Here is a 17,500-nt window from a genome sequence, read left to right as displayed (position 1 = left end):
AATTCCCAAGTTTTTCAAAGCAAGACCGGTACCATATGCAATTCGCCCAGCCGTCGAGGCAGAGCTGGAGAATTTGGAGAATGCAGGCATGTTATCTAAGGTAGACTGGAGCGAGTGGGCGACACCCATCGTTCCTGTCATGAAGAAAACGTTAAACAATAAGTTTGAGGAGCCAAGGAAGGTTCGCATCTGTGGGGACTTCAAGGTGACGGTGAACCCAGTCCTTCACACAGTACAATATCCTCTCCCGAGGATAGAAGATATTTTCGCCTCACTATCTGGAGGGAAACGTTTTACAAAAATTGACCTAGCACAAGCATATTTGCAGATGGAGGTTGAAGAATCCTCTAGGAAGTATCTCACGATAAACACTCACAAAGGTCTTTACCAGTATAATCAACTGGTATTCGGAGTAGCATCAGCTCCGGCGATATGGCAAAGAGCGATGGAACAAGTCCTGCAAGGGATTCCGGGGACTCAGTGTTACTTGGACGACATCCTAGTGACAGGTGAAGATGACAGTGAACACCTTGCCAACCTAGAGCAGGTGCTCACTAGACTAAGAGAACATGGGCTATGAGCCAATCGCCCCAAGTGCGAGTTTTTTAAGGAACAGATATCGTATTGTGGCCACGTGTTTGATGAAGAGGGGTTACATAAGTCCCCTGACAAAATTGTAGCGGTAGTTAAGGCTCCAGCGCCTGAAAATGTGTCGCAACTGAGGTCATTCCTCGGATTGGTGAATTACTACTATAAGTTTTTGCCGAATTTGTCCACAATTCTGCACCCACTGAACGCCCTACTACAAACTGGAGTAGCATGGAAATGGAGCGATGAATGTAAGCGGGCCTTTCAGAAGAGTAAAGACCTAATCACTTCAAGAGAAGTATTGGCTCACTACAACCCATCACTACCGATAAGACTGGCGTGTGATGCGTCTCCCTACGGCATTGGAGCGGTACTGTCACATAAATTCCTTGATGGTTCAGAGAGGCTGATAGCTTTTGCGTCATGCTCGTTAACTTCAGCCGAGCGTAACTACGCCCAGATTGACAGAGAGGCCCTCAGCCTGGTGTGGGGGGTGAAGAAGTTCAATCACTACCTGCACGGTCAGAAATTTACTCTACTAACTGATCATCAACCTCTTGTCTCCATTTTCAACCCTCAGAAGGGCGTCCCGATAATGACAGCACAACGGCTACAGAGGTGGTCCCTTTTCCTAGGGGCACACCAATATGACATCGAGTACAAAGGAACTAAACAGCATGGGAATGCTGATGGATTGTTGCGCCTACCGTTGCCGACGGTGGAAGAAGCACCTGCAGTGGATCCAGTGGAGATATTCCACTCGACCATAGTCGAATGTCTCCCTGTGACAAATGCAAACATAGAAAAGGAAACACGAAATGACCCGACACTCTCCTGGGTCTATGATTTAACGGTGAAGGGATGGCCAGCACATGGCGAACCACTGTTGCCAGCATTCGCGCCGAGAAGAGAACAGCTGTCAGTGTGCAGAGGAACCTTGATGTGTGGATCCAGAGTAGTAATTCCACCCAAATTGAAGGATAGAGTGCTCAATGAGCTTCATGAGGGTCATCTGGGAGGGGTAAAAATGAAGAATTTAGCCAGAGCGTTTGTGTGGTGGCCGAGAATCGATAGAGAAATCGAAGAGATGACCAAGAGCTGTACAGGATACCAGAAGGTCCAAAACGCCCCACCACAAGCCCCTCTACATCTATGGGAGTGGCCCTCATTTCCATGGCAAATCAAATCAAATCAAATCAAATCAAAATCAAATCAAATCAAATCAACTTTTATTGTCATTGTTAGTGCACAAGTGCAGTACAACAAAAAAAAGGGTGCACATTGATTTTGCTGGTCCATTTATGGACTCGATGTTTTTAATTGCGGTGGATGCACAATCAAAGTGGCCAGAGGTAATAAAAATGTCCTCAACCACCACAGAAAAAACTATCACAGTCTTACGAACCATATTCGCCAGAAATGGGCTGCCTGAACAGATTTGCTCCGACAATGGACCACAGTTTGTGTCTGAAGAGTTCCGGAGGTTCTTAAAGAACAATGGTGGTAAGCATTACACATCCGCCCCATATCATCCAGCCACCAATGGATTGGCTGAGAGGTTCGTTCAAACATTCAAGAAGGCTATCAAGGCAATGTGTAATGAAGACATACCCCTACAACACAAGGTGGATAACTTTTGTTTGCCTACCGGAATGCGACACATGCGGTTACCAACCAAACTCCAGCCATGATGTTCTTCAATCGAAGACTACGATGCCGCTTGGATTCGGTTAAGCCAAACATCAGAAGAGATGTTGAGAACAGGCAGTTTCAGAATATGAATGAAAGGCCGACCAGGAGTTTTAAGATAGGTCAACCAGTTTTGGCCCGGGGCTACCGCACAGAGAAATGGCAGCCAGGAACGATCTGTACATAGCAAGGACCTCTAATGTGGACGTTGGAGAGAGCATTGTAAGACGCCATGCTGACCAGATTCTAGAGTCACTGGAAAATGTCAATTCCACACCACGATCCGATACACCTGGTGATGAAACCGAAGTACCAATTGCATCTACCTCAGAATCGGTGATATTGGAAGCAGACGAACCAAACAACGACGTTGATCCCGAATCAACTTTGCCAGAAGAACCTGATACCCCAAAGAGGCATTATCCAGACAGAATCAGGAAGCCTCCTCAAAGACTGAACTTATAATTGCTTAACTTCAGCTAATGTATCTAGCAACTGTAATTGTAAATATGTTATTTAATTATTAATCGAATGTTATGTACTGTTTAGCTAAAAGGGGAGGAATTGTAGTGTATGTACTTTGCAGAAGGAACTATATTCTGCAGCCCCTGTATACTGCAGTACCAGTAGTGACCACCCCTGTATATAAGCCTGTGTAGTAACTTTTGCATAGTAGTTCCAGTTTGTCTCCACTCAGTAAAGACCTGTTATAACCAACTCCTGCAGTCCATGTCTCAATTACACACGGACATAATAGAATTCTGCTAATTTGTTTTAGAATCAATTCATATTCTACAATTAGCTTTATCAATTGTTCCATAAACTCCTATGTTTATACTTCCACCATCATTTGTAAAAACAATGCAAAATATTTATTTAATATCTTTGTCATAACTTTATCCTTCAATATTAGACTCCCTCCCTCACCCCTGAATAAGCCTATCCTCTCTTTAATTATACTTTTTCTCTTTTTACATTCTTATAGTAGCCTTATTATTTCCGTTTATATTATCTGCTAGTCTTTTTCATATTCCTTTTTAGCTCTCCTTTCGCAGCCTTTCTTTATTCTCATGATTATCTTTAGTATTGTTAGCCCTCATTTTTAAAAAATATGTCTCCTTTTAAAGTTTCAGTTTAGTTTCAATCTATTTATCTAGAGAACTCTATTAGTCGATGTATACTCTTTTCACCTTAAGGAATGTATTAATTTTGTTATCTCTATGCATCTCAAATTTGAACTTTTCTCACTGCTGATCTGTCAACTTCTTTGTTAACATATCTGTCTTGTTAATTTGTGCCAGATCCCCTTTTATCTCACCTAACTTTGCCTTTTTCCAGTTCAACACCCTTATCTTTGACTCTTCATTATCCTTTTCTGTTCTTACATTGAACCTAACTATGTTGCGATCTTGTTTCCCAATTGTTCTCCTACTTTCACATTAGTTATCTGCCCACTTCATTTTCCAGAACTAAATCAAGCAATGTCTCTTTTCTTATTGGGCTAGAAACACTTAACATTCTAAAATGTGTTTCCCCACTTTGACAACATGCATTACCTTTATTCCAACCTATCTTAGGATAGTTAAAATTGCACAATATTATTACTCTGTTGTTCTTGCATATCTCTCTGAACTATCTCCAGCTCTATCTTATCTGGCCTATAGTGTCATAGAGTCATAGAGTCATAATGGCACAGAAGGAAGCCATTCGTCCCATCGAGTCCGTGCTAGCTCTCTGTAGAGCAATCCAGTCAGTCCCATTCCCGTGCCCTATCCCCGTAGCCCTGCAAGTTTATTTCCCTCAAGTGCCTATCCAGTCTCCCCTTGAAAACATTGAGTGTCTCCGCTTCCACCACTTCCATCGGCAGCGAGTTCCAGGTCCTCACCAATTGCTGTGTAAAAAGTTTCCCCTCACATCCCTCCTGTATCTCTTGCACAAAACCTTAAATCTGTGTCCCCTAGTCCTTGTACCATCAACTAATGGAAACAGCCTTTCCCCATCTAGCATATCCAAACCCATCATAATCTTGTACACCTCTATCAAATCACCCCTCAACCTCCTTTGCTCTAATGAAAACAAATCCAGCTTCTCCAACCTGTCCTTGTAGCTAAGCTCCCCCATCCTCGGAACCATTCTGGTAAATCTCCTCTGCACCCTCTCAAGGGCTGTCACATCTTTCCTAAAGTGTGGTGACCAGAACTGGATGCAATACTCCAGTAGTGGCCTAAACAGCGCTTTATAAAGGTTCAGCATAACTTCTCTACTTTTGTACTCAATACCTCTATTTATGAAACCCAAGATCCCATATGCTTTGCTAACCACTCTCTCAATATGTCCTGCCGCCTTCAGGGATCTATGCACATTATCTCCCAGGTCCCTCTGTCCCGGTACACTCTTTAAAACTGTGCCATTAAGTGTATATTGCCTCTCCCTGTTCCTTCTGCCAAAATGCATCACCTCAAACTTCTCTGTATTAAATTCCAACTGCCACTTGTCTGCCCATTCTGCTAGCCTTTCTATGTCCTGTTGCAGTCGATTGGTATCATCCTCACTGTTTGCTACACCCCCAAGTTTGGTGTCATCGGCAAATTTAGAAATTCTACTCTGTAGTGGACACCAAGAATTGTACAATTTTTCTCCTTATTTCTTAACTCTATCCATATGGGGGTGGATTTCCACCCAGACCTGTATCTGGAGGGCTGGATGGCAGAATGCGCAGGCTGGCTACTTGGTAGCCCTGTCGGGGGGCTCAGTCCGTTTTGAGCACTGGGACTTAGTTTTATCCGGTTGGCAGGCTGCAGCCAGAAACTGAGCGCCCTAGGACAGCCCTCAGGCTCTGGGCCACCTAATATTGCAAGGCATAAATAGGCTGCTGGGCCTTCTGCTGAAACAGTATAAAGTGCATTACTTTTATAGTAAAATAATTTTAGCTATTTTCACAGAGTTGTTTTTCCTGCTTATAGATTTTTAGCACGGTAATTATTTACTGCGAGCATGATATAGCACATATATTATTTAGTGCTGTCTGTCTGTAATATAGTAAAATAGTATTTTTATTGTAGCTCTGGTTGGTTATTATACTGGTAGGTACTGAAAATGTCCCAATGTAGGAATTAACGAATTCCTACGAATAACTGAGATCGACACCAGAGAACGATTAAACAGGTCTTTACTCAACGGAGATGCCACGAGGACTCACTGGGCAGTCCCGTGGTTTGCGACGTGACGTCATCGCGTTTGCCCGCGTTTATCCACGCTTTTAAAGGGGCCATGCCCCGTACATGCAAACGCTATATACAAAACACAGTAATGCCTAACACAATGGTACAGGTTTAGGCTGGTGTTAGAACCTCGTTAAAGAGAATTATATACAGTTAGCCAGAGTCATTCAGTGGTCCTGCCACATGCGCCCCCCAGAATTTGCTTTAACGGACAAAGTCATACGGTGAGGGGGTCTGACAAGCCTGTCAGAACGACTCCTGTACTCTCGAGGTGGAGGCTGCTGGGCGGCTGGTGGTCTGGCGGGCGGTCGCACTTGGTCTGCCGTAACGACGACGGGTGACCGACCCCGTCTCGGCAGTTGTGCTGTCTCGACGGGGTGGGCGAGGTCCAAATGTGCTGGCTTTAAGCGGTCGACCGAAATGTGGTCCGGTTTACCACCGACATCTACCGTGAAGGTTTTGTCTCCTGCTTCCAACACGCGGAAGGGACCGGTATATGGGGCTTTGAGTGGATCCCTATGCGCGTCATGGCGAATAAAGACGTATTCAGCCTTGTGAAGCTCCGTGGGAACGTGTGACCTCTGCGGCCCGTGGTGCGAAGTGAGCACCGGTGCGAAACATCTGGCTGCCTCTTGGTGTCTAGCAAGCTGGGCAGACGCGGACCATTGCTCCGTCGATGTTGGTAGGAAGTCCCCTGGGACCCGCAGCGGCTGACCATACACCAGCTCCGCTGATGAAGAGTAAAGGTCTTCTTTGGGGGCCGTGCGAAGGCCCAACAGGACCCACGGTAGCTTGAAATAACAACAGAAAATGCTGGAAATACTCAGCAGGCCAGGCAGCATCCGTGGAGAGAGAAACAGAGTTAACGTTTCAGGTCTGGGACCCTTCATCAGAACTGTAGCTTGTCTGCCCATCCAGCGTCCTGGAGGCTGGCTCTCAGGGCGGCCTTCATTGACCGGTGGAAACGTTCGCAGAGGCCATTTGCCAGTGGGTGGTAGGCTGTGGTGCGGTGTAATTTGACACCGAGTTCTTGGGCCACTGCATTCCAGAGTTCGGAGGAAAACTGCGGTCCCCTGTCTGACGAAATATCGGCGGGTACTCCGAAACGGGCGATCCAGGAGGAAATGAATGCCCTGGCCACGTCCGTCGAAGTAGTGGTTGACAGGGCCGCCGGCCATCTGGTGGTGCGGTCAACCATGGTCAGGATGTGTGAAAAACCATGGGAGGGTGGGAGTGGTCCTACTAGGTCCACGTTGACGTGGTCAAAACGTCGCTCCGGAACTGTGAAGGCAGCCAACGGAGCTTTGATGTGGCGCTGTACCTTGGCCTTTTGGCAGACCACGCAGGTGTTGGCCCAGTCACAGACAGCCTTATGCATGCCATGCCATACAAATTTCGCTGACATCAGTTTCTGAGAGGCCTTCATTCCAGGGTGTGACAACCCATGTATGGCGTCGAACACTTTGCGGTGCCAGACGACCGGCACGATAGGGCGAGGATCCTGTACGGAGACGTCACACAACAGCGTGGTACCTGCCGAATGGAACTTGACGTCGGCCAACTGGAGTCCAGTGATGGCCGTTCGGTAAGCTTGGACTTCCGGGTCTGAGGCTTGGTCCACTGCCATGAGGGCATAGTCGATGCCCAAATGAATCGTATTGACGATCGCGCGGGAGAGGCAGTCTGCCACCAGGTTGTCCTTACCGGCCACGTGTCGTATATCCGTGGTGAATTCGGATAATTAGGTCAGTTGACGCTGCTATCGGGCTGACCACGGTTCGGCGGTTTTGGACATTGCAATGGTCAGCGGCTTATGGTCCACAAAAGCGGTGAAAGGACGTCCTTCCAGAAGGAACCGAAAATGGCGGATGGCCAGAAAAAGGGCGAGCAACTCCCGGTCGAACGTGCTGTATGTTCTCTCGTTCTGCCGTAGTTGACGGCTGAAGAATGCCAACGGCTGCCACGTCCCGTTCACCCACTGCTGTTGCACGGCACCGACTGCGTAGTCCGACGCGTCGGTGGTGACGGCGATGGTGGCTCCTGGCAGCGGGTGCACCAGCATAGTCGCGTTGGCTAAGGCGCTTTTGGTGTCGGTGAACGCTCGGGCCATGTCATCCGTCCAGTCTACCGGGTTCTTGCCAGTCTTGCCCTTGAGGGCCTCGTACAGGGGCTGCATGAGTAGTGCCGCCTTAGGCATGAAACGGTGGTAAAAGTTTACCATGCCTAGGAATTCCTGCAGGGTCTTTATGTTCAGTGGGCGTGGAAAGGATGTCACCGCCTCTACCTTCGAAGGTAAAGGAACCGCTCCCTCTGAGGTGATGCGATGCCCCAGGAAGTCAATTTGGTGCAGGCCAAACTGACACTTGGCCGGGTTGATAATCAGGCCGTGTTGGCTGAGGCATCGAAAAAGGGTGCGTAGGTGACAGGTATGTTCTTCCTTAGTAGGACTGGCAATTAGAATATCGTCCAGGTAGACGAAGAGGAACTTGAGGTCCCGCAGCACGGAGTCCATCAGGCGTTGAAAAGCCTGGGCGGCGTTCTTCAACCCAAACGGCATCCGTAAAAACTCGAAGAGGCCAAATGGGGTGATGACTGCAGTCTTCTGGACGTCTTGTGGATGAACTGGAACCTGGTGGTAGCCCCGTACGAGGTCGACTTTTGAGAACACGGTGTTCCCTGCCAAATGGGCAGAGAGTGGCGATCAGGAGTGGTGCCGTCGTTTAGTCGTCGATAGTCGCCGCATGGCCGCCATCCGCCGCCAGGCTTCGGGACGATATGGAGGGGTGAAGACCAGGGACTATTCGACCAGCGAATAATCCCTAACGGTTCCATGGTTGCGAACTCCGCCTTTGCGACCGCCAGCTTGCCAGGTTCTAGGTGCCGGGCCTGCACGTAGACCAGGGGGCCATTGGTGGTGATGTGGTGTTCCACACCATGTTTCCTGGCTGTGGAGGAGAACGTGGGTCTTGTCAGGTCGGGGAATTCGCTGAGCAGGCGAGCGAACTCATCAGGAGTCGGGAACGCACAGGAGACGGTGCGCAATGTAGTGTTACTGCGGTAACACGGAAGAGAATTAAAAGTTGCGGCGTTGATCAGCCGTCGGTTCCTAACGTCAACCAGGAGGCTGTTGACACACAGGAAATCCGTGCCGAGGAGGGGCTGGGAAACTTTGGCCGTAACAAACTCCCAGTGAAAACGTTGCCCCCCGAGGCACAACTCCACTCGCCGTCTGCCGAAGGTCCAAATTGTTCTGCCATTGGCCGCTTCAAGGGCGGGGCCGTGATTCCCCATCTGCACATCGAGGGCGGACGCGGGTAAAATGCTGCACTGCGCTCCGGTGTTGCACAGAAAACGACGACTGGAGAGAGTATCGGTGATGAAGAGCAATTTTCCCGCCTTGCCGATCGCCATCGCAGCCGCGGGGTGCCCGTTAGACCCGTTCCTCGGTGGTCGCAGTGTCAGTCGTTGGTTTTTTTGGGGGGAAAACTGCAGGGAGGGCGGCAACGCCTCGCTTTCGCGCTGAACTGCGCATGGTAGAAACACAGCCCAGCAGGCGGATGAGCTGGGGCGGTGTCTGCGGGGGATGGGTGCCTCGTGGCAGCGCAGTACTGCCGAGTTACAGCGAAAATTTTGTCAGCCTCCGCAGCGAGTGTTGCGCAGTCTTCAACTTCAGATCTGGCCAGGGCAGCTTGTACCTGTTCAGGCAGTTGGCTGAGGAAAATCTCGCGGAATAGGAAGCATTCCCGTTCTGAGCCCAGGAGAGTGAGCATTTGGCTCATCAACTCTGAAGGCTGGAGTCCCCGAGCCCGGGCATAGCGAGCAATCGACGGGCGCGCTCCGATTTTGTGAGCCCGAAAACCTGCAGTAACCGCACCTTGAGGGTTTCATACTTGCGCTCCGTTGGGGGGTTTTCGAGGAGGCTGACGATCCGAGAGTGCGGAGACCACGTAAAGATACTTGTGTGGCGGAGCCACTAAGGGACTCCGATCAGTTGTATATAATTCCCTTTAATAATATGTTAGCTACAGCCTGAGTCTGTATCTTTGTTTTCACTGTTTACATGTACAGAGCGCGATCACTTTAATAGCGCGGGTAAACGCGATGACGTCACGCCGTTCATCACGTGATCCCCCACCGACGGGAAAAACGTGATGACGTCATGACGTCAGCCATGGGACCGCCCAAGCAGTCCTCGTGGAGCCTCCGAACTGACTAGACCTATATTCGATGTTCTCCTGTAATTATCCGTTAAACTCTGTTAGTTTTCATTAAACCTCGTTTATTTGATCGCCTGAGTGGACCTCAGTCTTTTGGATAGGAACTAAACATTCCTACATTGGTGACCCCGACTTTTGCGAATGGTTTTCACAGAAGTTACTGAACATGGAATCGAATGCCGTTGCTTTGAAGCTACCACAGTTCTGGGAGCAACAGCCAGCCGCGTGGTTCATCCAGGCTGAAGCCCAGTTCGCAATCAGGAACATCGTTGCGGATCAGACCCGTTACTATTACGTGGTCTCCGCCCTCGACAGCGCCACAGCCTCGCAGATCGTCAGCCTGCTTGGTAATCCACCAGAAGATCGCAAGTATGAAACGATAAAGGCACGGTTGTTACAGGTCTTCGGGCTCATGAAGTCGGAGCGCGCCCGCCGGCTGCTCGCTATGCCCGGCCTCAGGGACTCCAAGCCGTCCGAGCTCATGAGCCAAATGCTCACGCTCCTGGGCTCCGAACCGGAATGCTTCCTCTTCAGTGAGCTATTCCTCAGCCAGCTACCGGAGTAGGTTCAAGCTGCCCTAGCCAGGTCAGAAGTCACAGACAGCGCAGAGCTGGCTGCCGAAGCGGACAAGATCTTCACGGTGGCACAGCAGTACTGCGCTGCCACGGGGCGCCCATCCCCCACAGATGCTGCTCCAGCCCCTCAACCTGCGGGGTTGTGCTTCTACCACGCCCGTTTTGGCGCGAAAGCAAGATGCTGCCACCCTCCCTGCAGCTTTTCGCTCAAAAAAAACCAGCAGCAACCCTGTCGAAAGAGGACCGGTTACAACGAGCGCCCCGCGGCTGCGATGGCAATCGGTAATTCGGGAAAACCCCTCTTCATCACCGACTCCTTATCTGGTTGACGTTTCCTCTGTGACACCGGGGCGCAGTGTAGCATCCTACCCGCGTCAAATCTTGATTTACAAGCCGGGGGGCACGGCCCCTCCCTCGAGGCGGCTAATGGCGGGGCCATTCGGACCTTCGGAAGCCGGCGGGTCCAGGTGTGCTTCGGCGGCCAGCGGTTTTACTGGGATTTCATCACGGCCAAAGTCTCTCAAGCCATCCTCGGGGCGGATTTTTTGTGCGCCATCGGCCTCCTGGTGGATGTACGGCACCGCCGGATGATCAATGCGGCCACTTTTCACTCCATCCTGTGCCACCGCGGTAACGCCGTGTCGCGCACTGTCTCCTGTGCGTTCCCACCTCTGGATGACTTCACTCGCCTCCTCGGAGATTTCCCAGACCTGACCAGACCCACTTTCTCTTCCATGGCCACGAAACATGGTGTCGCACATCACATCACCACTACTGGCTCCCCGGTCTACGCATGGGCCCGGCGCCTCGAACCTGGCAAGCTCGCGGCTGCGAAAGCGGAGTTCGACACGATGGAGTGGCTAGGGATTATTCACCAGTCGAATAGTCCCTGGTCTTCGCCTCTCCACATTGTTCTGAAACCTGGCGGCGGATGGCGGCCTTGCAGCGACTACCGACGCCTGAACGACGCCACTACTCCTGATCGGTACCCGATCCCTCATATTCAGGATTTCTCTGCCCATTTGGCGGGAAATACCATTTTTTCAAATGTCGACCTTGTCCGTGGCTACCACCAGGTCCCTGTACACCCGCAAGACGTCCCGAAAACTGCAGTCATCACCCCATTCGGCCTGTTTGAATTTCTGCGGATGCCGTTTGGATTGAAGAACGCTGCACAGGCTTTCCAGCGCTTGATGGACTCCGTGCTTCGGGACCTCAAGTTTCTATTCGTCTACCTCGACGACATCCTCATTGCCAGCCCTAATAAAGAGGAGCACATCTGCCATTTGCGCACCCTCTTTAGACGCCTCAGTCAATACGGCTTGATCATCAACCCGGCCAAGTGCCAGTTCGGCCTGCAGCAGACTGATTTCTTAGGCCATCGCATCACATCGGATGGCGCAATTCCCCTGCAAACGAAGGTGGAGGCAGTTACTTCATTCCCGCGCCCGCAGACCGTCAGGGCCCTGCAGGAGTTCCTTGGGATGATAAATTTTTATCACCGGTTCGTCCCTAATGCGGCTCTGCTCATGCAGCCCCTGTACGAGGCCCTCAAGGGCAAGTCCGGCAAGGATCCGATTAGCTGGACGGTCGACATGGACCGGGCATTCGTCGACACAAAAGGCGCCTTAGCCAACGCAACCATGCTGGTGCACCCGCTGCCAGGTGCTATGGCCAAGACCGCCGAACTGTGGTCAGCTCGGCAGCAACGTCAGTTGACGTTTATCTCAGAATTCACCACTAACATTCAGCATGTGTCCGGTAAAGACAACCTGGTGGCGGATTGCCTCTCCCGTGCGACCGTTCATGCAGTCCAGCTCTGCATCGACTATGCCCTCATGGCTGCAGATCAAGCCTCGGATCCGGAAGTCCAATCTTACAGAACCAACCCCTCTAGCCTCCAAGCGGCCGACGTCAAATTCCACGACGCGGGCACTACGCTACTCTGCGACGTCTCCGTAGGAGCTCCTCACCCTATCGTGCTGGTCGCCTGGCGCCGAAAAGTTTTTGACGCCATACACGGGTTGTCGCACCCTGGCATGAAGGCCTCGCAACGGCTGATGTCGTCCAAATTCGTGTGGCGGGGCATGCACATGGATGTTCGCGACTGGGCCAACACCTGCGTGGTCTGCCAAAAGGCCAAGGTGCAGCGTCATGTCAAGGCTCCATTGGCCACTTTCGCTGTTCCGGAACATAGGTTTGATCATGTGCATGTGGACCTGGTGGGGCCATTTCCACCTTCGTACGGGTTTACTCATCTTCTTACAATGGTGGACCGCAGCACTCGATGGCCAGAGGCGGTTCCTTTGTCATCCACCACTTCCGCAGACGTCGCCAGGGCATTCATCTCCTCTTGGGTCGCCCATTTCGGGGTACCGGCGGACATCTCGTCTGATCGTGGGCCGCAGTTTTCTTTTGAGCTCTGGAACGCTGTGGCTCAGGGGTTCGGCGCCAAACTACATCGCACCACTGCCTACCATCCACAGGCGAACGGCCTGTGCGAATGATTCCACAGGTCGGCCAAAGCCGCACTGTGAGCCAGCCTTCAAGGTGCGGGCTGGGTGGACTGGCTTCCATGGGTCCTTTTGGGTCTTCGTACGGCGCCTAAAGAAGATCTTCAATCATCCTTGGTGGAGCTCGTATGTGGCCAGCCGCTCCGTGTACCAGGAGATTTCCTTCCGACTCCAACAGAGCCATGGTCCGCATCCCAGCAGCTCATCAGCCATCAGGAGGTGGCCAGAAGTTTCGCTCCAGTGCCTACGTCACATCACAGCTTGCAGAGCTCCCACGTCCCAGCTGAGCTGAAGAACGCCGACTATGTGTTTATCCGCCACGACGCGCATCGGGATCCGCTCAAACCCCCTTACACTGGTTCTTTCCGCGTGATAGAGCCGGGAGACAAAACTTTTTTGGTCGATATCGGTGGCAAACCGGACCACATTTCGGTTGACCGGTTGAAGCCGGCTCACTTGGACCTTGACCGCCCAGTCGAGATCGCACAACCGCCGAAATGTGGCCGACCACCCACAGTCGCTGTGCCAGATCAAACACAACCGCCCGCCAGCTCGCCCGCCGTCCATCAGCTTCCACCTCAAGGCTACAGAAGTTGATCTGACAGGCTTGTCAGGCCTCCTCGCCGTTTTACTTTTGCTATTAAAGACAATTCTGGGGGGGGGGCGCATGTGGCAGAGCCACTAAGGGACTCCAATCAGTTGTATATAATTCCCTTCAATAATATGTTAGCTACAGCCTGAGTCTGTATCTTTGTTTTCACTGTTTACATGTACAGAGCGCGATCACTTTAATAGCACGGGTAAACACGATGACGTCACGCCGTTCATCACGTGATCCCCCACCGGCGGGAAAAACGTGATGACGTCATGACGTCAGCCACGGGACCGCCCAAGCAGTCCTCGTGGAGCCTCCGAACTGACTAGACCTATATTCGATGTTCTCCTGTAATTATCCGTTAAACTCTGTTAGTTTTCATTAAACCTCGTTTATTTGATCGCCTGAGTGGACCTCAGTCTTTTGGATAGGAACTAGACATTCCTACACTTGGTCTGATCCGCATTGATGTTCCTCAGTGCGAACTGGGCCTCGACCTGAATAAACCACGAGGGCGCTTGCTGCTCCCAGAACTGCGGTAGCTTTAGGGAAACGGCGTTCGCTTCCATGCTGTGCTCTTCTTTTGTGAAAACGTTCACGAAAACGGGGTCACCAATGTAGGAATTAACGAATTCCTACGAATAACTGAGATCGACACCAGAGAACGATTAAACAGGTCTTTACTCAATGGAGATGCCACGAGGACTCACTGGGCAGTCCCGTGGTTTGCGACGTGACATCATTGCATTTGCCCGTGTTTTCCCGCGCTCTTAAAGGGGCCACGCCCCGTACATGCAAACTCTATATACAAAACACAGTAATGCCTAACACAATGGTACAGGTTTAGGCTGGTGTTAGAACCTCGTTAAAGAGAATTATATACAGTTAGCCAGAGTCATTCAGTGGTTCTGCCGCACCAATGCACTTTTAGTATAATTTGCAAGGTGCTCCACTTGGTTGTGCTGTATTGTGGACGTGAATGTCCAGAGAAATATTTGTGTAATTAATAACTAGCTGCCTTACATTGCAAAATTGTAAGGGGTTTTACTGTGTGGGTGTCTTGGGTTAGTCAGTTATGCCTCTGACTACCCCCTTTGAGCGGCTCGAATCGCTCGCCCCTTTTTGAGTTCTGACCACCGGACTTATTTGCAGGTAGCGATATAGAAAACGAGCAGACCAGTGGTTTGGTGCAAAGAAAGAAACCAAGATTTTATTACCAGAGAACGATTCTATACAAAGGACAATATGGATGCAGTACGCTTATACTTAACAGAGATGGGAAATAAACGGCACATCGAGTGAAAATGACTAAAATGACAAATTTTAGCAATCCCCTTAACTCCCACCCTCTAAACCTTGCTAGGCTATCTTCTGAGGGGTCAGAATTCCATGCTCACCAGTCCGAGTCGTTTAAACAGACGAGAATCTTGTTTCTTTGCCCTGCTGCCTTTCGATGCCATGTGGTTTCAATGCTGCACAGGGTACCGTCCAGGTGAAAATACCCCAGTAATAAAATAATCTCTGGCAGGGTATTTCACCTCTCGGGACGGGCTCTTCTTCGTAGGTCCTCTTCCTGGGGTGGTGGCAGGCAGGGCGTGGGAGGCGAGGAGAGAGAGAGAGCATGGCTTCCTGAGGGGCTATAGTTATACTCCTCTCGGTAGCCCTTATCTCACGCGCTAAATCAGCTCGTCCTTTGTCTGATTTGAGCAGGTTGGAATTGAACAAAAGGTGTTGATCTTGGCCCATCGACTTAGATGGCCGGTAATAGCTTCTAACGGTCCCATAACTGCTCTCCTTTGTTCAACAGATTCCTTGATGGGGCCAGCCTAACCTGGATGGCTTCGCTGATCGTTTGGATCATTTGAGTAAACAAGCTTGATGGCCTGTAAACGGGGGCCTGAATGCAACTGAGTTTGCTCCCAATACATAAATGTAAAAGTTCTGTCTGTTTTCATGATCTCGCAGACATCAAAAATACCCAAGCTGTTAGCTTGTCACAGAGTCTAGAATTGGAACTTACAGGCTTTTGGTCACGAGGTTGACCGCAGCCATTTTGTTTGCCCCTGGATTTTTAAAATCAGTCCAACCAGGGTCTCTTTTAATTAAATAATCTTCGGGGTGTGGGGGGAACTGCCTGAATTTTGCAAAACTTACAGTCCCCCCTAGGATACTAAAACTTGCTTGCAGTATCCATATTCCAAAAATGAGCAAAATTTTCTGACCCTCCATAAACAACCTTCCCCTGTATTTACCTATCCATAATCCCTCGACACATGTATTTCCCGTACTTAGAGAAAGCGCAGTGTGCGATAGGCATCTACAGATGAAAATACGGTTCACTACAAAATCCAAGTGTGGAGGGGGGTCCAACACCCCTGCACCACTTGGTACATTAAAAATGTTTTATTCTGTAGTATCAAACAGTCACAATCTTTATTAAAATAACACAATAAAATGAAGAAACAATCTTTATTAAAAATAACAAACAATGACCATCACGTTTAAGTGATGCGACGCAAAACTCAAACGGGTGTCTCTTCTTCCACCCGGGCATAATGTTCCTTCCACACCTTTTGAGTTTTAAACTCTAATCTGGGACCCTTTCTCCTACACTGGATGCACACCAGGTAGAGAACTATCCCTAACTGACACACCACCAGGATGTGGGATGCCATACGGATCCAGTATGGGACCTCTATATTTTCAAAAACGTCCCACCAGGGTGGGGTCGTAATATCTAAAATGACGGCCGCTATCTGGACAGTCTTCTGTTCCAGAGTATAGAAGTGTTTTTGTGACACTAAAACGGCTTTCAGCGTGGTGTATAGTCCGGTTCTGTCAACGTCTGAAAAATCAAACTCATGAAATTTATGGAACATATCGTTTAAGAGGGCTTGATACAACTGCGTGGTCTCTGTGGGGCACCACATGGGTAGGTGTACCTCGGTGAGGTTTAAAATCACGGAGGCTACCGCATAGTGCACTCCTTGATACAGCACCTGGTCTGTAGGTACTAGCACCAAGTCGTTCCCTGGTCCCTTGGTGGTGGCGGGGCATCCCTCTACTATCGTCCGTGACGTCGCGGTCATGGGCAGGGGCTGTAGGGGGCGGGTCACTAGTTCAGTGGCATTAACTGAGACTGGGGAGTATGGGATCGCGCATGCGTCCAGGTGAGACTCCCAGTCCATCCCCCTCCCGTTATCTTGCTACTGGCTGCGGAAAATGATGGAAATGCCTGTGGGGCAGGCTTCCTCTGATCCCCACATACAGACATAGATCCCCTGATCCGGTTCCCACCATTTATCCCAGCACACACTTAACCCCCCATGGGTCCCTGTGATAGTCCGGTGAGTGTCGTTCCCCAACCGTTCCCACTCAACTCTGGGGTTCCCCATGCCTTTACTTAATTTCCTGAGCCACCACCACCTATCCAGGGGAACATGTCCCTTGCATGTTAAACATATCCTTTTGCCCATGGTGACGCTAATCCTGGGAGTAACGATCCGTATCCTGGGGCACAGGAGGGAGGCCTCCCCGTAGGTGAACCTGGTCTGGCTGGAGTACTGGGACGAATTGGATCCCAGCCACCCCAGCCACGTTCCCTCGTGGAAGTAAGCGGTGGTCTCCTCCGCCTCCTGTACGCCGCTACCATCGACCGCCACCGGCGCCCTGTTCCCCGAGCACCCGAAGATGTGGTGGTCCTCGACATCCCCTCTCCTACTGATGCTCAGCCCGAGCAGGGCGAGCAGGATTACGCCTCCGTACATTCCGAAATTTCCTGCAATAGACATAAAGGCATCTAGCCAGGTTCCCTGGAGACTCGCTGGCTCGGGTGATGTATGGTCGGGTCCCGCGACCTCGACTCACATGGACAATACTCTGAGACGGCTTCATACTTAAATCGAAACTAACTGTTCCTTACTCAGAATTAAATTAAAATAGCCTAACTTAACACTATAAACTTAAACTACTAAAGCTATATACATCTGCCACCCGTCTCCGAGCGGCCAGCCTAATTCCTGTCTGGGCTGTTGCAGGCTGCTCCCTGCGGCGTGGCTGCACTGACCTGCACTTCCGGTCCCTTGCAGTCTGTAGCTGCTAG

The sequence above is a fragment of the Somniosus microcephalus genome, chromosome 3 (assembly GCF_052327205.1).
Source record: "Somniosus microcephalus isolate GS21.2 chromosome 3, FLI_Smic_1.0, whole genome shotgun sequence".
NCBI classification, from domain to species: domain Eukaryota; kingdom Metazoa; phylum Chordata; class Chondrichthyes; order Squaliformes; family Somniosidae; genus Somniosus; species Somniosus microcephalus.
Note: the sequence above shows the minus strand (reverse complement) of the source record.